This window comes from Amblyraja radiata, chromosome 4 (assembly GCF_010909765.2).
Source record: "Amblyraja radiata isolate CabotCenter1 chromosome 4, sAmbRad1.1.pri, whole genome shotgun sequence".
Classification (NCBI taxonomy): domain Eukaryota; kingdom Metazoa; phylum Chordata; class Chondrichthyes; order Rajiformes; family Rajidae; genus Amblyraja; species Amblyraja radiata.
Window position 1 is genome coordinate 41,417,454 of NC_045959.1, and position 23,366 is coordinate 41,440,819.

The following is a 23,366-nucleotide window of genomic DNA, read 5'->3' on the forward strand; positions in this document are numbered from 1 at the left end:
CAGTGCCCAAGATGAGGAGTTCCATACCAGGACATCCGAGATGTCCTCATTCTTTAGGGAACGGGGCTTCCCCTCTCCCATCATAGATGAGGCCCTCACTTGTGTCTCCTCGGTACCCCGCAGCTCCGTCCTCGCAGCAGAGACAGAGTCCCCCTAGTCCTTACCTTCCACCACATCAGCCATCGCATACAACACATAATCCTGCAACATTTCCGCCACCTCTAACGGGAGGTGGTGGAAATGGAAATTTGGAATGGGAGGGGGAGTTGAAGTGCTGAGCCACCGTTGAAGTGCTGAGTCCCGGTGGCTCAACACTTCAACTCCCCCTCCCATTCCCAATCCGACTTTTCTGTCCTGGGCCTTCTCCATGGCCAGAGTGAGTCCCACTGCAAATTGCAGGAGCAGAACCTCATATTTCGCTTGGGTAGTTTACACCCCAGTGGTATGAACATTGACTTCTCCAATTTCAGGTTGTTCTTGCTTTCTCCCTCCTTCCCCTCCCCTTCCCAGCTCCCCCACAGCCTACTATCTCCGCCTCTTCCTTTCTTTTTCCCCGCCCCCATCAGTCTGAAGAAGGGTCTCGACCCGAAACGTTGCCTATTCCTTCGCTCTGTTGATGCTCACCCGCTGAGTTTCTCCATCATTTTTGTCTACCTTCGATTTTTCCAGCATCTGCAGTTCTTTCTAAACAGATGTGAAAAGCTGCTGCAGGCATTCTCACACACGTACGCCCACACTAACAAGCACACATATACATACATACAGCTGCACAAGCAGGTTACTGATCAGTTGGCCTGGCACAGTCAGGATGAAATTCACTGATGTCCCATGGACACTTCAATTCATGTATCACTGGCAATATGGTGTGGGTGCACCATATTGCCACCCCTTGCACCAAAATCCATTGTTGATAAAGAAAATAGGTCGTGCTTTTGATGACTTCAAACTGTTGATGATCTAAAGACTTATGTAATTGATTTACACAATTGGCCTCGGCAAGGCCAGCCGCATAATCCAGGATGTGTCACACCCTGGCCACTCACTCTTCTCCCCTCTCCCATCAGGCAAAATGTAAAGGTGTGAAAACACACATATCCAGATTCAGAGACAGGTTCTTCCCAGCTGTTAACAGGCAACTGAACCATCCTGCCACAACCAGGAGCTGTCCTGAACTACTATCTACCTCATTGGTGACTCTCGGACTATCTTTGATTGGACTTTATTGGTTTTATCTTACACTAAATGTTATTCCCTTATCATGTACACTGTGAATGGGTTGATTGTAATCATGTATTGTCTTTCCACTGACTGGTTAGCATGCAAAAAAAGCTCGGTACATGTGACAATAAACTAAACTGAAACTGATTTACTGAAAATCATGGCTGGAGCAAGGTGAATTGATTATGAAGTGCCAAGTCCTATCTTTCAATGGGCAGGAATTCACCCAGAAATTGGCGCTTCTATTTTAAACTATAATTGTGCATCTTCATGCACAATTTGCACTTAAAACATGGGACCAATAGGGCCATGTGATTAGGCTTCACAGCATGTAGCACGGCAAACCTGCCATTATTAAGGATGACCACATGAGAAGGCTCTCTCACTCTCAAAAACCTCAGACATTGGGCTGCACGGTGGTGCAGCGGTAGAGCTATTACATTAGAGTGCCAGAGACCCGGGTTCAATCCTGACTATGGGTCCTATCTGTACAGAGTTTGTATGTTCTCTCCATGTCCTGCGTGGGTTTTCCCAGAGATCCTCGGTTTCCTCCCACAATCCAAAGACATACAGATTTGTCTGTTAATTGGCTTGGTATAAATGTACAATTGTCCCTAGTGTGTGTAGGGTAGTGTTAAAGTGCTGGTCGGTGCGGACATGGTGGGCTGATCTGTGGCAACATCAGAAAAGTGCTGTTGGTAGCGCTAGTGAAGGTGATAATGGTCTTCAAAGTGTTTTGTTGCGGTCTCGTTCCAGGCAAGGATTTATTCAATGGTCACACAGGTCTTCATTGACATACATTTTACTTCGGAATCATGTGAGTGACTACATGAAGAACCCGCCAGTACGCATGTGTGTCATTATCGCTACACGCATTGTGAACAAGCCATTACGAGGGGAGGACGTTCCTCCCAAACGGCAGGGTTGAACCTGCAACAAGTAAGGTAGGAGAACTTAGTTTCTTGACTTACCTTTTTTACAGGCAGGCTGATGAAAACTGGCTGGGGAGAGTCTGCAGAACTGCAGGCAGCCAGCAACGGCCGGGGGCACCACTATCTCCCTTAAATGACCTCAGCTCCAGCAGGACGACGACAGCGGTGGAGCATTCTGGAGCCATCATTCCGACGGCTCGGACAACAGCCCACGGACCTATACTACATGGGTCCGAGGGGCTGGAAGGTGCTGGGTTTTTCCACAGCACTAAAAATAGCGGCAAGCGGTCAGTGCCCGAGAGCACCGAGTACGCGTTGGAGCCGCTGGGCCTGGGTCGCGAGCGGCCAGTTCCCCGAGAGGACTGGACCGCGTTGGAGCACCCCAGGCCCAAGTGGAGAAGGAGCGGCACAGTGCGGGAAGCACTGCACCACGTTAAAACTGCCATACCTGCGGCTGCGAGCGGCCAGCTCCCCGAGAGGACTGCACCGCGTTGGAGCACCGCAGGCCCAAGTGGAGAAGGAGCGGCACAGTGCAGAGCACTGCACTGCGTTAAAACTGCCATACCTGCGGTTTGCGAGCGGCCAGCTCCCCGAGGGACTGAATCGCGTTGGAGCACCGCAGGCTAACAGAAGTACGGGCGGCTCAGTGCTGTGAGCACTGCACCGCGCTTTGGAGCACCGCAGGCCAACGGGGATACAGGCGGCACAGTGACCGTGTACATTGCACCGCATTGGCACTGCGGGGCCTGCACCTGCGAGAACATACCGTTTTGCAGCGATGCAGGTCCAAGAAGAAATCCTCCAGTGGGTAAGTCCCATAGCAGCACCTTATACAGGGCTGTATTTCACTTCTACTATTACAGGGAAGTGTTTGAGGAAAAGACAGACTCAGGGAGAAGGAAGCAGCACCTTTTCTATAGGGTTATAATCATGCTTCTCTCTCCCCAGTAGACTCTTCTGTCAGAAGAGTGCTGGGGTCAAGTCTAGGGCAAACCCTGGACAGGTAAACAGATGTAAGGGCTGTAACAATGAGGTGATGCCTTTTCTAAGTCACAAAGTACATAGAGTGCATTATTGGTCCTTTCCTGATAGAAAACAGGAATACTTATGTTGTGACTGAAGGATTTAGCAGTCCAAAAATTTACTGACAAATTCCATTCCCATCTGGGAAGTCACACGGGAATGTCTGCCTATGTTTCAGGGGGAACAACAGTACAGCTGTGAGTAAAGCTAACTGGGAAAGATCTACAAACCAGGTAGGAAGCCAGCATAGACCATATGTTTTCTATCTACTGCAGGGGCAAACATTAGCTGACACCATGGCTGTCACTTGCCACCGGGGATTGTAAATCCCTGAATGTACTAAACTAATCAATTTATGCATCTGGTTACATCCAACCGGGATTGACGCGGGCCTGTGTAAACCCGAAATCTCCTAGCAAAATCTTTTTATTTGGGGGTGACCTATCTAGAAGGTCACGGAGTTGGACAATGAAGCCAAACTGGAGCTCATCTAAACGTCCAAACATCATCCTCAAAGGTATCGCCCCTATGCTGGAAGATGTGTACACCCACAACACATGGCCTCGGGGATCCAGAAGAAAACAGTAAAACCAGAAGGAAGCAAGGAGGTTGGTGCGAGAAGACATCGAATAAATAACTTTTTGACACTCATATCTTAAACAGTATCCGGGGATACACAATAGAATTTTACAGCACATAATCTTCTAGTCCAGCTGATATATCGAGAGAGGAATTTGGAGGAGAACACCAAATGGATATTGGGCTATAGTATTTGCTGATGTTTCTACACGATATGGAACACCAGATGCCAATCTACTCGTATCCAGACATAATCACCAATTACCAAATATGTCATATGGGATACGGACACTGGACATCAGCAACAGATGGGGTTTTAGCTGCATTGCAAGGGAAGAATTATTATCTACGCATTCCCTTCCTAACAAAATAGGATATGGCGCTTGACGCATCAAACATAGATCAGATCTCGGGTTTTTGGCTAAGATCAAGTATAATATCTGTTCTTATCAGTTTACATATCTGATATGTCCCTTATCTAGGGACCATATATTATAAAATTTAAAAAAAAGAAAAAAAAAAAGTAAAAAATAAATAAAATGATATATTCGTTTTAAGAACAGAAACCTTTTCTATTGTTAAGTATATTTGTTTTAAGAACGAAAATGGCAAGCATTGATTCAAAGGATGCTTACAATTTCAGTACCCATAACAGGTGACCACGGACGTTATTTTTATCTAATTGGATGGCTCAGCTCCAGCAGTATAGAGAACTACCTAATGTGTTTACATTAGCACCTAGGTTATTTACAAAATATGACAACCAGCCACACAATGGTAATGGCTTCTTTGGATGACATACTAATTGTGTGGAAACTTAGGACGGGCTGAACAAACGGTAACAGCCACTTAACAATTATTTGGAAACTAGGATTCATTATCCATCCAATTAAATCAAAATTTAAGCCTTCAAACTAAAGGGATTATTTGGGGTTCACCATCAACTCAGTTCCTCATGTCAGTAACTTTGCCAACAGAGGTTACAACCTTAATAGAGGCATACAGCAAAATCATTGACATGAGGATAAACCATCCATCAGACTGGTAGCAAGAATATTGGCAACATATGGTTTCCAGCCACATAATTCAGACCCTTACATTATAAAGATTTACAGAGGGCCAAAATATGAGCTCTTAAAATTAATGGTGATCATTTCGATAGAATGATGAAGCCATACAGAAGCCATATTGGAACTAAATGGTGGAAAGATAACATTGGGCATTGCTCCAATCCTATCATTGTCAGCAACCAGTCTATGGTCCTACATATGCATACTATGCACTAGGATGGTGTGTTACCAATTCCATCTCCAGCTGTGGAGGAAGATGGAATACACAGCAAGCATCATTATTACTAACACTGGGCATAACTACCTGGAAATGTTGGGTGTTTTTTCATGGCCTAAAGTCATGTTGCTCTGGAATATATTAAACAGGTTATTAGATTATAAATTAACAACACTACTGTGGTAGCACATATCAACCACATGGGTGAAAGGGAATCTACATCATGTAACAATCTGGCCAACACAATTTGGCAACCTCATCAGGGGGGGGGGGGGGGGGGGTACTAAGGGAAATACTACGAGACTCTGCGTCTGGTGTTTTAATAGTACCCGACTGACCTACCCAACCATGGTTCTAGGTGGTACTGGGAATGAGATTAGAACCATGCAGCACCATCCAAAACAGACGGCCAGAGCAATGGACATGATCACAGCGGGCCACAGACAATCAACCTAAAGACAATGTCTAAATACATAAACTAATGGGAGATGTGTTGCAACCATAATACATCATCCAGCCTGTTTGGAAGCTTTGTTAACCTACAGGGGCATAGTATTAGTGACATCAACTGTGCCAGAAGTGGCCCATCTACTTACCTATGGCAAGAGAACGGAATAACAGCTTATGAGGGGCACTTTTTATGGGAATTCCCCAAAGACCAGGTATTCCCAAATATGGGACATCAGCATCGTCTTAACGTTGTTAAAGAACTGGGCTCCAGCCACAGCGCTGTCATTACAGTTTTTGGCATTTTACAAAACTGTCATGCTGATGGCTTAGGTCACGGCACAAAGGACTCAGTCCCTACCAAATTAAGGCTGGATACCTTGACCAGTTCACCTGGCAACTTACACTTCTATATTCAGGAATTAGGGAACCAAACAGACAGGGGTCAGCAGGCCTTAAAATAACATTTATTTTTTTTAGAGCCTACCCTACAGATGATTGACTGTGTTGTGAGACATCTACAAATATACATGGAACAAACCCAGACCATCAGTGGCACAGAAGAGGAACTTCTCATCAATGACAGACAGCCTCATTAAAGAATAACAGGCCAGGCCAGCTAAATGGCTAACATAGTATTGACAAAAGTTGGTGTAAACACTAACTGGGTTAAAATCTCACTCCACCAGGCTGCAGCAACGTCGGCAACATTTAAATTGGAGGTTCCTATGGATAAAATCCTCAGGACTGCAGGATGGCCATCGGAAAGAACATTCTAAAGATTATAACTAACCAGTAATGGAAACTGGAATTTTTCAGAAACATTGTTAAGTTTCTGTACCATAATTTACCCCAAAAAACAGGGGCTATCAATTATTATTAACTTTATGGTTATTTATATATATCATATTGATGTTCAATATGTTATCACTATTCTCCCCAAAACCAAGGCAGACGTGATGATGGACTCGTTCCATGGCTTGAATCACAGAGCTTTGAAATCTTCATGTGGTCACTCACGTGACTCCGAAGTAAAATAGTAAGATTAAATGAGAACTTACCAGTTCGAAGTTTGATCTGTATTTTATGAGGAGTAACGTTGAGGGAATACATGCCCTCCGCTCCCACCCTTGATCATAAACACAACTGGTATCTTTTCTCTAATCTTACTATGCTTAAGTCATTACAGGTATCTGTGATTCACTCCGCTGCTTTGAAGAATGACACACATGCATACTGGCGGGTTCTTCATGTATTCCCTCAACTTTACTCCTCATAAAATACAGATCAAACTTCGAACTGGTAAGTTCTCGTTTAATCTTACTATTAGCGTGCATTTAATTGTAGCCACTGGGACTAGTCAATGCAACACATACAAACCTGCAGCCAGAAATATCAATATCATTCAAGCCTAAAGTATGCGTTGCTAAGTAGCCCTTGCATGACATAAGACTCTCCATTTGGATGTGCAAGGTACGAAGGCCTCAGAACAAAAATCAAGCGCCATGCAAATTCACAGTAAGCCCCCAATTTCCATTACCTTTTATTTTACCTCTGTATCATACAATGTAGCACTATGGCTAAGGGATTCTATTTTTAGGCAAGGACTATTTCAGGGCACGATGTGACGATTGACATTCTCTGCAACATTGACCGCAGTCAAAGAATTGTTCAAGTCAATGCATCATTTTTCTCGATGCTGTATGTTCACTTCAACAGCAAGTTGCAGAGAACATGAGGCAGTTTCCAGAAGTCATTCTAATGGGCAGCAGATGCTTGAGGGAGGAAGCAGAGTGCCTAGAAATTCAATCTCTCAGCACGTTTTATTTGAGCTGTAGGATTTATACGAAATCAAACGTAATTGTAAAAACCTCCTGTGCATACTGTACACAATGCACAACTGGAATGCAGACCTGCTGCATGAGACACATCTGTACATGGAGCCAGCAGTGGCACCAATTGCCAATTGCCTCGAAACATCACCTATTCCTTTTCTCCAGAGATGCTGTCTCCCCGCCGAGTTACTCCAGTTTTATGCGTCTATCTTCGGTTTAAACCAGCATCTGCAGTTCCTTCCTACACAATTGACGTGCAATGCAGGTTTGATATTACTGCTGCAAGAAAGTGTTAAAGATCTTGAATGGAAAAGAAGGCTTAATGACAGGAATACAGACTGCTTGCGAATGTTGGAACGACCCCAGTCTCATCTCAAATGTTGCCAGGGAATCCACAGCTGAAGCCAACTGCTATGATCATGGCCTACTCTTCTTACTCTGACGTGTTGGACGAGGGAGGTCGATAAATCCATAAACACTAAAGATTCCCAAGGCTGTCCACGTCTATCATTCCAATATCCAATAATTTGTGAGAGGCATAATATCTATTTCAGTCCTTAATGTTGCAGCAGTTCCCATTGATTCTGAAGAAGGGTCTCAACCCAAAACATCACCCAATCCTTCTCTCCTGAGATCCTGCCCGACCTGCCCGACCTGCTGAGTTACTCCATCATTTTGTGTCTATTTTCTCATTGAAAACCACCACTTTTGCATTTGTAAGGTCATAATCCTGGTGCAAACATTGAGATTTTGCGTAGATGCTGCTTACTTATGTGATTCCAGGCCCTGGTGGAGTCAGAGCCATACTTTTAGACTTGTTTTGCTTTTAGAGATACAGGCCCTTTGGCCCACTGAGTCCACGCCAACCAGCAATCACCCAGTATACAAGCACTATCCTACCAGCTAGGGACAACGTACAATTTTACCGAGGCAAATTAACCTACAAACCTGTACATCTTTGGTATGTAGGATGCAATCGGAGCACTCAGAGAAAACACATGTGGTCACAGGGAGAATATACAAACTCCAAACAGTCAGCACCCATAGTCAGGATTGAACCCGATTCCCTGGCACTGTAAGGCAGCAAAGCTACCGCTGCACCATCGTGCTGCTACAACAGCATACAGCATGGAAATTGGCCCTACGGTCCAACTCATTCATGCCAACAAAGATACACCATCTACTTTAGTCACATTTGCCTGCATTTAGTCCATTTCCCTCTAAACCTTCTACCTGTCCAAGTGTCTATTAAATGATGATATTGTACAGTATCAACCTCAACTATGACCTCTGGCAGCGCATTCCATATATCTGAGTGAATAAGTTGCTCCTCGTTCCTTTTAAATCTTTCCCTCTCTCTAAACCCATATCCTCTTCATTCCCTACCCTAGGTAAAAGACTGTGCATTCACCCGATCAATTTCCCTCAAGATTTTGGTCACCTTTATAACAACACCCCTTATGCCCCTGTCCCACTTGGGAAACCTGAACGGAAACCTCTAGAGACTTTGCGCCCCACCCAAGGTTTCTGAGCGGTTCCCGGAGGTTGCAGGTGGTTGCCGGAGGTTGCAGGGAGTGGAAGCAGGTAGGGAGACTGACAAAAAACCTCCGGGAACCGCACGGAAACCTTGGGTGGGGCGCAGTCTCCAGAGGTTTCGGTTCAGGTTTCCTAAGTGGGACAGGGCTATTAGCCTCCCATGCTACAAGCAATAAAGCCGTAGCTTGCCCAATCTCTCACTAAAGCGCAGGGCCTCGACATCTGGCAACATCCTCATGGATCTTCTCGGTGCTCCTTCCAACTTAATGGTATCCATCTTATAGCAAGGTGATAAAAACCGAACACAATATATCAAATGGGACCTCATCAATGTCTTGGACTACTGTAACTTAACATCCTAACTTCTATACTCAGTACCCAGACCGATGAAGACCAATGTACCAAAAGTTTTATTTAACTACCCCATCTACCTTTCAGGGAACTGTGTACCTGTACTCCTTATGGGCCTGTTCCATTTAGTGATTTTTTAGGCGACTGCCATAGTCGTAGCAGGTCGCCGAAAAACTGGCGACAACCTAGGTCATCCTGGCGACAACCTACGACAGCACCGACATCAGGAGAAGTCAAGCTACACTCATTGGCATCAAACCACTGTTACCGCAAATTTTTCAGCATGTTGAAAATTTAACGGCGGCCAGAAAGACGCTACGACTTTTTGCGCAACTGAGGAGACTACACCTGGCGACCACCGGCGAACATGTGGCGACAAACTGTAGTTGCCTAAAAAAAAATGGCCGAAGTGGGACAGGACCATAAATCCCTCCACTCTACAGCACACCCCAGGGGCTAACCATTCACTATGATGTTCCTGCCCTGGTTTGACTTCACCAAATGCTTCATATCACACTTATCTGCACGAGTTATTTGCATATTAATGTACTTAAAGAGAATTCACATGCTACAATTGATCGTCAGTGTGCTCTTAAAAATTAGAACTTGGTCTGCCTTTTATTATGTTTTCAGTTTACTTACGTCAAAAGCCAATTGAAAAATAAATGACTGCCTTGGTGTGCCATTGCTAAGGCATCCAATTATTCCTGGATTCACAAGAAAAAGAGCATCTGTTTTCTTATAGTCTATCACTCCTGGCAGGAAGCCTAGATACAAGGCCCAATCATACAGTACTTTCAAAGAGCCCATGAAAATCAGTCTACTAATAGAATCGCTAATGTGTTTATATCGACCAGGGGTGATTTGTAGACCAATGTTTTAAATCAATATTCTGTGCAAGCCTTTATATTAGGATATGTTTCATTCTATTCTCTAGATTTTCTTTAGATGATCATTCAACATTTATTTTAGTTATAATTTCAATAACAGTTACACATTGCATCACAGATGACAGATGTCAATTGAAGAGTTTTGCCAGTTCATATGCTTTACTCTCAAGTGTGGTCAGCAATAGAACAATGGTTGCCTTAAAAAATGGAACAACAGATACTTGCCCATTGTAAGAAATGACAACCACAAAAAAGACATGACAATTATTTGGCATCTCTTTGATATCTGTCAGGAATTAAATCAGCGAGTTCATAATGCACAAGTACCTTAATTAATATGCAAGAATGCATTTCATCGCACCAAAGATAGTCCTCATCACTGTGCATTGGTTTCCTTTTTTTTGGCTCATGATTGTCGGTTTTAGAACGCAAATGTGCAAAGAGTTTTGATATTTAACTTCAAAGTGATTACATGCGAGAGTTTAAAAGAATCAGTTGCCGCAGATGCTGGATAAGATTCTAGTCTAGTGCGATGTTTGGCTGTTTCGTACCACAGGACATTTCTACCCATTGGTAAACACAAGCATGATCAATGTGGTTCTCCAATATATATCCTGAAAATAAATAATTTGGAACACTATTGTACTACCTCCCTTGTGAAATGCAGTTCTCTTTACACTAATATGGTGACATGTTTTGAAAGATACCTCAATCACAGTGACATCTTTTGTCCTATTCTTAGTATTGAAATATCAGGATGACTAATCTATGGTAATCTAAATGCATGCTTTCACGACACAATAGAGATATTTCCCAAATGATTTTCAAATTTTCTCCTTTAGTTCCTGTTTCTTGAGCTTCCTTGCTGGAGTGCTAATATTTGACAACCTCCTGTTCCCTTAATGTTACCGTAAATACCATCCCACTGCATTTAGCTTGGCAATTTTCTCCCCTCATTTGCTTGCGTCCATTTGTTTGACTGCACAGGGTTGCAATTAGCGGTTGCCCGGTTGCCAATGGCAACCTAAAGTGCCGTCGGGCAACCTAACAGCCGTCCCATTTTGCCCGGCTTGGCAAGCAACTTTGAGCGGGCCCCCTCTCTATCTCTCTCTCCGTCATTCTCCTTCTCTGCCCACCACCCGTATCCGTGTCCGGGCCACCGGGTCTCCGTTCTCCATCCGCTCCTCATCCGCCGGCACGGCAGGCCGCATTGCACATGCGCACTGCTACGGCCAGCACATCCTTTCCCCTGCACATGCGCACAACCATGGCCAGCGAACCATCGGCCGCCCTGCACATGCATACTGCCACACAACTAGTCGGTGTCATAGAAACATAGAAAATAGGTGCAGGAGTAGGCCATTCAACCCTTCGAGCCAGCACTGCCATTCAATATGATCATGGCTGATCATTCAGAATCAGTACCCCGTTCCAGCTTTCTACCCATATCCCTTGAACCCTTAGAGCTATATCCAACTCTCATTCAGTGAATTGGCCTCCACTGCCATCGGTGGCAGAGAATTCCATGGATTCACAACTCTCAGTGTGAAAATGTTTTTCATTATCTCAGTCCTAAATGGCCTACCCCTGGTTCTGGAATCCCCCAACATCGGGACCATTTTTCCTCCATCTAGCCTGTCCAATCCCTTAAGAATTTTATATGTTTCTATAAAAAACCCTCTAATCCTTCTAAATTCCTGTAAATATAAGCCCAGTTGATCCATTCTTTCATCATATGTCAGTCTCACCATCCCGGAAACTAACCTGGTGAACCTACACTGTACTCCCGCAATAGCAATAATGTCCTTCCGCAAACTAGGAGACCAAAACTGCACATAATACTCCAGGTGCGATCTCACCAGGCCCTGTACAACTGCAGTAGGACCTCCTTGCTCCTGTACTGGTTAAAACAAACTGGTTCAAGAAAACGTCAGCCACTTTCTCCCTACCTTTGCATTGTGGGAGATCTGGCCGCCATTGCTGTCTGGTCGCCGCCTCGCCGTGACCATTGAAAACCAACGCAGAATCACTCCCTGGTGCTGGAGTAACTCTTGTTTCTTGGTTTCTTGGTCCACCAAAAATATTACAAATGGAATTTAACCCACCACCACCAGACTCCAAACTCTGAAAATTAACAGCCTATTGCGCTTTATCTGTTTATTAATTGTGTATATATGTATATATATATATATGGTCTATGGTATATAGACACACTAAACTTTTATCTTCTGTTCTTTATTATGTTTACATATTCTGTTGTGCTGCAGCAAGCAAGAATTTCATTGTCCTATCTGGGACACATGACATTAAAACTCTCTTGACTCTTGACTTGGACTTAAGCAAAAAAGGGTTCTTTCTGAAAAAAGAGCTACCTTAAATTTAGTTGCGTCTGGTTGGGTAACTATCGTAGGGTGAAGACTATTCCATGCTTTAATTGTGCGGGGGAACTCCATGGAGCAGCCAGCATCTCTGGATAGAATAAAATTGGGTGACATTTCAGGTAGAGACCCTTCTTTACATTTCCTCTGGTTTTAGTGTCTTTAGTTTAAAGATACAGCGTGGAAACAGGCCCTTTGGCCCACCGAGTCCACGCCGACCTCTGATCACCTGTACACTAGTTCTATCCCACACCTTAGCGATGTAAGTCTAGAGTCAAGAGTGTTTTATTCTTTCACGTCCCAGTTAGAACAATGAAATCCTTACTTGCAGCAGCACAACAGAATATGTAAACATAGTATTCTGTAAACAATGTTATAAACGAGAAAACAAAACAATGTATATTTATATATGAATATATAAGCATATAAATATATATATAGAATTTACCTCCTGGGATTAATGAAGTTATATCGTATAGTATCGTGTGTGTAGGAAAGAAGGAACTGCAGATGCTGGTTTAAACTGAAGATAGATACAAAAAGCTGGAGTAACTCAACAGGTCCGACAGAATCTCTGGACAAAAGGAAAATATTACGTTATAGGATGGGTCTGAAAAAAGTTCCTGCACAACCTTGGAATGTGGAATTAAGCAAGAGCAACCGGAGAAAACCCATGCGATCAAAGGGGAAAATAGCAAACTCCATCAGACAGCACCCATATTCAGGATCATTTCCAGGCCTCCGGCAATTTTAGGCAACAACTTTATGGCCAATGTGCCACCCCATAGCCTTGAACTGAATTAAAACATACAGTAGCTGTAGAGGGGGACATAGATCCGGAAGTGGCGGCGCCGGGAACGGCTGCGGCTCGCCTGCAGTCCGTTTGTCTTTTACTTTTTTGTGTTGTATTTTTTCGTTTTGTCTAGTTACGTTTTTGGTTTTTAGGTCGTGTTTATGTGGGGGGGGGGGGGGGGTGGGGGGTGAAACGGGGCTTGCTGTCTCTCCCTTCGGAGGAATACGACCTTTTTGTCGTATCCCCCTTCTCTGCCTCCGTCTACACTGAGGCCTAATGGCGGAGCTGGCGACCTCGGGACTAGAGGCAGCTGACAGGACTCGCCCTGAGCTCCCGTGAGGGCGGCCCAGCCCGGGGCCAGCCCGAGGGAGAACTGCGCTCTCGTGAGAGCGGCCTGGCGAGGGGCTGAGAGACTTTCCCGTGAGGGGCTGTGGCACTCCCGTCGGAGTGGCCCAGCCCGAGGGAGGAACGGCACTCCCGTCGGAGTGGCCCAGCCCGAGGGTAGAACGGCACTCCCGTTGGAGTGGCCCAGCCCGAGGGAAGAGCGGCACTCCCGTCGGAGTGGCCCAGCCCGAGGGAGTACGGCACTCCCGTCGGAGTGGCCCAGCCCGAGGGAGGAGCGGCACTCCCGTCGGAGTGGCCCAGCCTGAGGGAGAACGGCACTCCCGTCGGAGTGGCCCAGCCCGAGTGAGGAGCGGCACTCCCGTCGGAGTGGCCCAGCCCGAGGGAGAACGGCACTCCCGTCGGAGTGGCCCAGCCCGAGGGTGGAACGGCACTCCCGTCGGAGTGGCCCAGCCCGAGGGAGGAGCGGCACTCCCGTCGGAGTGGCCCAGCCCGAGGGAGAACGGCACTCCCGTCGGAGTGGCCCAGCCCGAGGGAGAACGGCACTCCCGTCGGAGTGGCCCAGCCCGAGGGATGAGCGGCACTCCCGTCGGAGTGGCCCAGCCCGAGGGAGGACGGCACTCCCGTCGGAGTGGCCCAGCCCGAGGGAGAACGGCACTCCCGTCGGAGTGGCCCAGCCCGAGGGTGGAACGGCACTCCCGCGGAGTGGCCCAGCCCGAGGGAGGAGCGGCACTCCCGTCGGAGTGGCCCAGCCCGAGGGAGAACGGCACTCCCGTCGGAGTGGCCCAGCCCGAGGGAGGAGCGGCACTCCCGTCGGAGTGGCCCAGCCCGAGGGAGAACGGCACTCCCGTCGGAGTGGCCCAGCCCGAGGGAGAACGGCACTCCCGTCGGAGTGGCCCAGCCCGAGGGAGAACGGTACTCACGTGAGGGCGATCCGGCTCGGGGCTGGAACGGTGCTCCGGTGGCTGGGACGGCGTTCTGAGGCGGGTTCAGCCGCGGGCCAGCGGTTGCGTGTGCTGGACTGGAGGGCGGCAGCTTCGACCACCCCTGGGCCGCGGTGTTTGAACCGGCCCGTTTGCGGGGTTCGGTGAGCCGCGGGACTGTTGTGCCATTGCCCGGTGGGGAATCGCCTCAGCACAGAGGGAGAAGAGGAGGGAAGAGACAGTAACCCTAAGATTTTTGCTTCCACCACAGTGAGGAGGTGCTTGGAGGATACACTGTGGTGGTGTTAATTTGTGTTTATTGTTGTTTATTATTGTATGATTGTATGTATGACTGCAGGCACGAAATTTCGTTCAGACCGTAAGGTCTGAATGACAATAAAGGTATTCAATTCAATCAATTCAATTCAATAGTGTCACTTGGAGATTTAAGACTGAAAATGGATAGTTTCTTTTTTTTAGTAACAAAAGTTATCAACGTATAATTGTTTGTGTGTTGGAAAATAAAATATAGTGGCACAGCTGATGGGCTTGCTGCCTCACACACCAGGGATCTGTGTTCGATCCTGTCCTCGGGCACTGTCTGTGTTGAATTTGCACATTCTCCCTGCAATCGTGCGGGTTTCCTCCCACATCCCATTGGCTTTGTAGGTTAACTTGTCTCTGTAAAATTGCCCCTAATGTGTAGGGAGTGGGTGAGGAAACTAGGAGAACAGAACTTGTGTGAATGGGTAGACAAAAATGCTGGAGAAACTCAGCGGGTGAGGCAACATCTATGGAGCGAAGGAAATAGGTGACGTTTCGTGTCAAGACCCTTCTTCGGACTGATGTTGGGGAGGGCGGGGGGGGAAAGAAAGGAAGAGGCGGAGACAGTAGACTGTGGGAGAGCTGGGAATGGGAGGAGAAGGAGGGAGAAAGCAAGGACTACCTGAAATTGGAGAAGCCAATGTTCATACCACTGGGGTGAAAACTACCCAAGCAAAATATGAGGTGCTGCGCCTCCAATTTGCGGGGGGCCCCACTCTGGCCATGGAGGAGGCCCAGGACAGAAAGGTCGGATTCGGAATGGGTGGGGGAGTTGAAGTGCTGATCCACCGGGAGATGAGGTTGGTTATTGTGAACTGAGTGTAGGTGTTGTGCGAAGCGATCGCCATGCCTGCACTTGGTCACACTGAGGTTGATCATACACTGAATAATCCAACCTGATTTTTGTTTGGACGTGGAAAGAAATAATAGAAATTGCATTTATTGCAATGTGTAAAAGGAGATGAGATACTGTATTATAATGTTGCTGCATGTCATTGTGGTATATATCATGTCTTGATTGGTGAATATGTTTAGTTTGTGACTTTATTTGAAGCAGAAATAATATGTGAATGCTTCATTGACCATAATTCCGACTGGTAACTACGCACTTCGTCCGAGCACATTATCACACGCGTCATGCAAGCCATCTTATATGACCATTTGTCATTTGGCAACCTAAAAAGCTGCTGAGGTTGCCCGGCTGGCAACAGGGAAAAAAAGTTAAGCGAGAGCCCTGCTGCATGTCAACTACTCCAGCACCTTGCTCAGACTCCATTATTACTGTGAATCAGGACTCTGAAAGCACAAGCATCCTGCACAGTCCTGCGACTTCAGATACTTGCTGTCTAGGCTGGCACAGAAATGTAGTACCAAGGACATGTTGGAAGTGCCATTATTCTGGTGCTCCATCTATGGTCTGTAAAATACTTCATGATGTTTTTAAAAAAAATATACAGAAGATATTTCAATAGACAGGAGTAGGCCATTCAGCCCTTCGAGCCAGCACCACCATTCAATGTGATCATGGCTGATCATCCCCAATCAGTGCCCCGTTCCTGACTTCTCCCCATTTCCCCTGACTCCTCTTTCTTTAAGAGCCCTATCTATCTCTCACTTGAAAGTATCCAGAGAACCGGCCTCCACCGCCCTCTGAGGCAGAGAATTCCACAGACTCACAATTCTCTGTGTGAAAAAGTGTTTCCTCATCTCCGTTCTAATGATCTGCTTGTGATATGAACAACATTGAACACTCCCACCTACCACTGTACATGACACAAGGAAGGTAAGGAGGTAAATGCATTGAAGGAGATCTTTCTAAGATGATTTCATAAAACAATTATTAGACCGGGTCAGCAAGCTCTCTTTTAGAAATGGATTATGGAGGCTCATGCAAATGCAAATAAAGAAAGTCAGCATGTTCTGATATTTACCTGCATGGTTCTCAGAGACATCTTAGAATACATTGATGAATTCCTCCCTCTAAAAGACCATTGCGCAGGGAACTGCAATATTAACTTTCTCTCCATCCACCCTTGTTAAACCAAAGCTTTCAGATATGGTTATGAAACACTTCAACACAGAGGAGGATGGAAATTTCAAGTTCTCTTTTGCAAATGCAAGGTCATTTTGTTTTACAAGTTAGAGAATTTTTTGTTAACAAAAGATCTTCAGGATAAAAGTAAAAATGTTGGGTGCAATTATTAATTATTTGAAGGACAGGAACTCAATGTCCAAGGCCACTTGCAGTAAATATTTTCAGCAGTGAGGGACATGCTAAGCTGCTGACAGCTTTCACAGGTAGATCCTGCAGTGACTCAGAAATCAAACTTTACTCCAAATCATTGTAGGAAATGTCAAATTATATGTTGTACTGTTCAAAAGAGCAACTTTATTATGCCTCACTGGACATAAACCATTTAACACATAAATATATATTGTTTAAAAACGTTATATCTCCCACTCTTTTTAAAGCTCTTGGCTTCAACCTTATAAAAAGATGACTCCATTTCTATAACTCAAATGGAACAAACATAAATGTAAGTTCTAATGAAGGGTACTGATCCAAAACCTTTCCATTTCCTCTAGAGATGCAACCTGCCTGAGCTGTTGAGTTACGCCAGCATTTTGTGTCTATCTTTGGTATGAATCATCATCTGCAGTTCCTTTTTATTACATTTAATGCATTTAAGTTCTAAATAGACTAAGTGGGACCCGTTGGGTCCCTGTCACATAGGAGGCCTGGTTCCCCAATGCAACCCTTTCCCCAACACAATATTCCACCACTCACCCATTCCCCCAATATTCAGGAATAATCAGCATGACTTTGCTCAGTGGAGATCATGTCTCACACATGTAATTGCATTTTTTGAGGTGACCAAAAGGATTGATGAGGGCAGGGCAGTGGACATTGTCTACTTGGACTTTGGCAAGGCCTTTGTAAAGTCCTACATGGTAGGCAGGTCAGGAAAGTTGGAATATGTGGCATGCAGCGTGAGACAGCAGACTGGATACAAAATTAGGAGGAATTGTATTTGAGGAAGTGTAGAGTTACTTTTCAGATTGGACACCTGTAGCCAGTGGTATTTCACGGGGATCAATGCCGGGAACTTTATTGTTCATTGTATATATTAGGTATTTGGCAGGCAATGTAGGTGGCATGATTAGCAAGTTTTCAGGCACACTAGAATTGGTTGTATAGTGCAGAATGGAGGTTTGGAAGGGTAGGGGCCAAATGTAAGACAAATGGGACTAGAGTAGATAAATCAATACAGATGATTTGGGCCAAAAGGCTTGTTTCCATGCTGTATTAGTTCATGAATCTATTTTGAGCTTGACCAACATTCCAATCCTGAGGGAACTATGCAGATATAAGAGGGTGGGGATACACATGAATGGTTCTTAGCAGTCAGGCAAGTGCATGGGTCTGGCTGGTGTAAATGGGAAATGGGCAGGAGTTTGGGTCAAACAAAATAGTAAGATTAAACGAGAACTTACCAGTTTGAAGTTTGATCATTATTTTATGAGGAGTAACGTTGAGGGAATACGTGAACACCAAATTATAGCCCCTATTTATGGGGTAAAATTATATTACAGAACTTTAAATTGTTTCTGCAAATGTTCCAGGTTCAATTACTGGTTTGTTATAAAATCGTTGGAAAGTTTTCTCCGTTGACCATCCTGCTGTCTTGAGGATTTGGTCCATAGGAACATCCAACTTCATAGCTGCCGATGTAGCTGCAGCCCTGGTGGAGTGAGATTTAAAAATGTTAGTGTCTACTCCAGTCTTTATTAGGACCTGTTTTAGCCATCTCGAGATGGTCTGGACTGTCACTTTTTTGTGTGGCTGTTTGTAGCTGATTAAAAGTGCCATTTCTTTGCCTCTGATGATCTTAGTATACTCCATATATAATAGCAAGTGTGTTACAATACAGAGACGATCATCTGTCGGGTAGGCCCTGAATTCTATTTTTAGGCCTGCTGACCCCGTCTGTTCTGTTTGACTAATTAATTGATGTGAAAAGTTAAATTTCCAGATGAAGTAGTCATGTTGTCCAGCCTTAGTTTCTGTAGCGACTGGACCCTTTGTGCCGTGACCAAGGCCATCAGCATGACTGTTTTCATAGTCAGTTTCTGTAGGGACAGCGCTGTAGCTGGAGACCAGTTTCTTAACATGGTCAGTACAATGCTCACATCCCATATTTGGGGGTACCTGGTTCTTGGGGGATTAACATTAAAAATGCCCCTCATGAGTTTAGTTACCAGGGGGTGTGTCCTAACAGAATGCCGCTCTGTTCCTTGCCACAGGTATGTTGATAGAACACTTCTGGCGCAGTTGATGGCACTATAACTGAGCCCCTCGTCGTAATGGAGGCTTGCCAGGAATTCCAGAACAGACGGGATGTTCATAGATCTGTGGGTGATGTTATTGTTGTGACAGTACATTTCCCATTTCTTGATGTACACCAAGTACTGTTTTTTGGTGGACTGTCTGTGGGCCACTGAAATAATATCCACTGTTCGGTCCGTCAGTCCCAGGTGTAGTAGAGGTGCTTTCAAACTCTACAAATTAATAGGTTTATATAATTATGACATGGGTGACTTTCCCTTGTTACGGGATGAACCAGTAAATTAGGTCTATGATGGATGGTGATACATGGTTCTAATACCATGTCGAGTATCACCGGGAACCATGGTTGAGTAGGCCAATCGGGTACTATCAAAATACCGGACGCAGAGTCTTGCTGTATTTTCCTTAATACCCGACTGATGAGGCAGAAAGGAGGGAATGCATAAATAAACAATTTCCCCCAATGCAGCGAAAATGCATCTGTTGCCGCTGCCCCAGGGTCTGCTGATAATGATTGGATTGGAACAATGCTTAATGTTATCTTTCCACCATTTTAGTTCCATTATGGCCTCTGTTGGTAGCTTCATTTGTCTGTCAAAATGACCACCATTAATATTGAGTGCTCGTATTTTAGCCCTCTGTAATTTCGATAATGTAAAGGTCCGAATTGTGTGGCTGGAAACGCAGCTACTATTTTGCCAATTATTCTTGCTACCAGTCTGATGGATAGTTTAGTGATGTCAATGATTTTGCTGCAAGCCTCTATTAAGGCTGTAACCTTTTCTTTCGGCAAAGTCACTGACATGTGAACTGAGTTAATGGTGAACCCCAGATAATCCATTGTGGTTGAAGGCGTTAATTTAGATTTAACTGGATGGATGATAAACCCCAGTATTTTCCCAAATAATTGTTTTGTGGCTGTTACCGTTTGTTTAGCCAATTCCAAAGTTTTGCCCACAATAAGTATGTCATCTAGATATGCCATTACCATGTGTTTTTGTTTCCGCAGAAACGCTAGGGCTGGTTTCAAAATTTTAGTGAACAGCCTGGGGATGATGATAGCCCATTAGGTAGTGCCCTGTACTGCCAGAGCTGACCCATCCAGTTGAATTTTAAATAACATCTGTGGTCACCTCTGATGGGTACTGTATAGTAAGCATCTTTTAAATCGATGCTAGCCATGTAGTAACCTTAGGAAATCAATTGCTTAGTAGTAACAAAGGTTTCCATCTTGAAATGAATATATTGTACGAAAGTATTCAAATTAGTCAAATCTATGATGATGCGGCACCCACCATCTTTCTTGTTTTTGATAAAGATATTGGACACAAATTCCTGTGATTCGTGTTGGGTTTTCTCAATTACTCCTTTTTTATAAAGCCGCTGTAGTTCAGCGTGTGCTTTTGATTTTTCTTTGCCTGTAAGCACGAACATTCGGTTCGGTACATGCTGAACTGGAGGGTTATATTTTTGTATAAATTCTATGGTATAACCCTGGATACTGCTTAAAATATAAGTGTCGGTAGTTAACTTATTCCATGCTTCCAGATAGAAGTGTAATCTCCCACCAACCTCCATGCTCCCTTCAATTCGTAAGGAACCATACCCACCTACCTCCATGGTTACCAGTGGTAGGTTTATTACTTTTTCGGTATCCTCCGTGGACGTTGAGGCGCCGGTGTCTGGGTCTGTAGTTGGGTCAGTGTTGAGGGTTTGCGCATTTTCCAGGAAAGCTGGTCTGGGCCATGGCCTAAAAAAGACCGATGTTGAGTGTACCTGGCCTTCGAGCTTTCACCAGTTTGTCTTGTCCGACTGGTGGGTGCGTAGGGGTGCTGTTTCTGGCCGAAGTAGTTTTTAGACGTTGCTTTAATGAGCCCCAGGGTTTTAGCCTCTTCGTTAAGTTCTTTTACCTGTTTGGATAAGTCACCTCCAAATAGTAATATTGGTGGTTTGGAGGTTCCAGGTTTGCACAGGCCTGCAAATTTGGGGTCTAAAGCCGGCTGGATGGCACGCTTCCTAATACTATTTAACTCGTATTGGGAGTTGAAAAATAAAGCCAGTGCATCCTGGTGATCTTGTGTCATGTCTTTTTCGTTTATTGTGCGGGCGAAAACCGTAATTCCCGCTGTTAGGACTTTCAGAACTTTTTGTAGTTTCAAGTCCCTGGCTCTGATTGATGCTCCGACATGTTTCCAAATACACTGGTTGACACTGGGAACATTCAGTGATTTGCAGTTCCCTGGTGGTAAGTGTCTTGCTGTGGTGTCCAGTAATGCCTGTCCTTGTAGCTGATTGAATGACATGTAGTCAATACTTGCAGCTATTTTAGGTTCCAGGTTTTGGCCAGTTTGGTCGGGTTGAATGAACCGGGACACCATATCCAATAGGTTTTCTTGCACCCCATGCACACTAGGAGTATGTTCTGCACACCCCTCTTCAGGGTCAGCCCAGAATTGACCCCCCGTACTCAACTGGATCAACAACACAGTATGTAGAAACACAACTAACTTATTTTCTCAACCATTTTTGGCATGTTAATTTCCTCTGGCAACAGATACTGAATATGTAATAATGTTAAAATGTCATCACTCAATGATATCATCAGCTCCAATGTCTGAGTCAGAGGATACTTGGGGCAAGGACTTCTGGTAAAATCCCAAATAAATGTGTTAACATCGATGGGATGATGTTTTCCCACGCTGGCTGCGGAACTCCCGACCCGACTGAGGATCCCAGGTACTGTACCTTGAAACCCCAGGATGACCCCCAGAGCCGACGGGCTGGATCTTCCAGGAACAACGGAGCTGGAGCTGCCGACTTTGAGGGAACCCTGTTCGTTACAGAGCTGGAGCTGCCGTCTGTGAGGGAATCCCCGTTCCAGCACAGGTCCGCAGAAACAGCAGGTACAGCACCTGGAAACAAAGGGGAAGCCTGCATTGTGTCCGGAAATGTGGCCGACGGGCAGGACTTCAGGTCAGAATGAAACGCAGGTGACTTCGGCCCCCTCTCCCTACTATCCTACTAGCTAATGTACAGTCCCTTGAAAACAAAGTGGAAGACTTAAGGGCAAGACTGCTTTATCAAAGGGAGCTGAGGGAATGCTCTGTGTTCTGTTTCACAGAGACATGGCTCACCCCCAGCTCCCCAGACTCAGCGGTCCAGCCTGAAGGGTTCTCCATCCACCGTATGGACCATACCCTGGCATCTGGGAAAGGGAGAGGAGGGGGCGTCTGCCTCATGGTCAACTCTGCGTGGTGTTCAGACGTGGCAGTCCTGTCCAACTCCTGCTCTCCACACCTTGAACATCTGACGGTGAAGTGCCATCCCTTCTACCTCCCAAGAGAATTCACCTCCGTTATCCTGACCGCGGACGACATCCCACCCCAGGCAGACGTCCGTCTGGCACTGGAGGAGCTGCAGGCCGTGGTCAACAGACACCAGACGTCTTACCCCGAGGCATTTACCACCATTGCTGGGGACTTCAATAAGGCGAACCTCAAGAAATCACTCCCCAACTTCCACCAACATGTCTCCTGCTGCACCAGAGGACCTAACACCCTCGACCACAGCTACACCACCATCAAGAATGCCTATCATTCTATCCCTCGCCCTCACTTCGGCAAGTCCGACCATACCGCGGTGCTGCTTCTTCCTGCCTACAGGCAGCAATTAAAGAGGGCACCCCAAGAAGTGAGGACAGTACAGAGCTGGTCGGGGGGGGGGGGGCAGAAGAACAACTACAGGACTGTTTGGAATCTGTAGACCGGGCAATGTTCAAGGACTCGGCAACGGACTTGAACGAATATGCCACAGTCGTTACAGACTTCATAAAGAAATGTGTGGAGGACTGCATCCCTACAAAAACCTTCCGAGTGTTTCCCAATCAGAAACCTTGGATGAACTTTGAGATCCCCACTCTTCTAAAGTCCAGACACAGGGCATTCACCTCCAACGATACAGTGGCCTACATGAAGACCAGATACGACCTTGGTAAGGCCATCAAAAAGGCCAAAAGGGACTTCTGCTCCAAGCTGGAGGATGAGACAGATGTTCGGCAGCTGTGGCAGGGCCTGAATGCAATCACCTCCTACAAGGCGAAACCAGGAGGCAGCTCGAATGTCGGTGAAACATCACTCCCTGACGAGCTCAATGCGTTTTAC

The 23,366-nt window shown here is 45.7% G+C and overlaps 1 protein-coding gene and 1 pseudogene across 2 annotated transcripts in view; one reads left to right on the forward strand and one right to left on the reverse strand.

Moving 5' to 3' along the window:
* Positions 1-23,366, reverse strand: part of pkia (cAMP-dependent protein kinase inhibitor alpha) — an 86,799-nt gene that overhangs the window by 42,774 nt on the left and 20,659 nt on the right. The gene's annotated exons all lie outside the window — the stretch shown is intronic.
* Positions 4,154-4,257, forward strand: LOC116972680 (annotated as a pseudogene).